The following is a 1,378-nucleotide window of genomic DNA, read 5'->3' on the forward strand; positions in this document are numbered from 1 at the left end:
AAGATCGCCACAGGCATCTTTAAATTATATTAACTTATTAATCGCTGTGGACAAACATGATTTCAGCAGTTCCAGCTAGGGTCAAAGATTTAACCCTTATTGGACAGCTCATGCCTAAAGCAAGCTTTGTAACTAGAAATATGAGATATGCTGACTTTCGTGTCCGTTTCATTGGTCACACCAATGAACTCAGCTGGACTTACCCCACCTGACCAAGATTGGGGAATGGGTAAAATTAAGGGGTTGTGACGTAAGACTGCTAGCTAGGTGCTAAGAAGGCCAGGACAACACCATTTCACTGGTTCTCCTAAAACAACCAAACCCCTTAATTTGTGTCCTATTTTTTATAGGTTGAATTTCCCATTTCCACCCCAACCTGAATTACGTGGCCACAGTTTCCCAAACAAGACAACTTCACTCAAATGTGTTGCTCCTACCCGACATGGTCTCTCCTCACCACCCTGGCCCTCCACAGCCACTTTCCCTGGCAGATGCCCACAATATTTAAAGGCTCAGATTTAAATATAGCGTCTTTTAAAAACATTTTCTATGTATCCCAAGGAACACACATTTGATTTCTTTCTCGTGTCGAGCACAGTTTGTGTTGGAAGAATGTGTTAATTTGTTAATTGAATAGCATTTCTCAACTCCAGAAGACAAATCCTGCCTTCACGGGAACCATCTGAATGGAGTGGTAAGTAAGAGGGAGTGGCAATGTGAATGAGTCCAGAAAGTCCTAGAGATTTCTTTCAGATAGAATTTCAAATGTTTATGAATTTCACCGCACCATCGTGGCTGCAAAAACACACACAGAACCAAATCAGCAGAGTCAGCATTCATTACAAGAGGTGAAATCACGATGGCGATCGGTTTTCAAAGTGCCCGTGATGTTCGGGTTCTCTTCACTTGGGGCATACATACAATACTTATGAATAAGGAAAACAAAAATGAAACTGGAGGCCAATGTAGGGGATTCCTTAAGGAATTCTGTGGCTTGGCAGCAAACCCGTCTTTTTTAAGGAGAAGCATGCGGGACTGCAGAATTCAAGATGAAGCCATTCAGAGTTAAAGGGGAGACAGGCAAACTGGAAAGATTGAGCTGGGAGTCTAGTGAATTACCCAGAAATTGTGGGCTTTCTGAGTGCGAATCTCTGATGTACAGACTTCATGAGGAGAAAAGACAGACGTCCCTAAGCACCTAAAGATGAGGATAAAGTCATTTAACCAGAGCGACTTAGGGATGGCATTCTGAAGCAGACAGGAGTATGAAAGTGCTAGCCCCATTCAGGGGTCTCTGACATCGCTAGCGAATTATTGGAGAATATTAAAGTCTGAAAATGTCCCTGAAAATATACTCCTGTGCGAGAAAATTGACGGA

The sequence above is a fragment of the Echinops telfairi genome, unplaced genomic scaffold, assembly GCF_000313985.2.
Source record: "Echinops telfairi isolate 266 unplaced genomic scaffold, ASM31398v2 ScPeMD7_7427;HRSCAF=8465, whole genome shotgun sequence".
Classification (NCBI taxonomy): domain Eukaryota; kingdom Metazoa; phylum Chordata; class Mammalia; order Afrosoricida; family Tenrecidae; genus Echinops; species Echinops telfairi.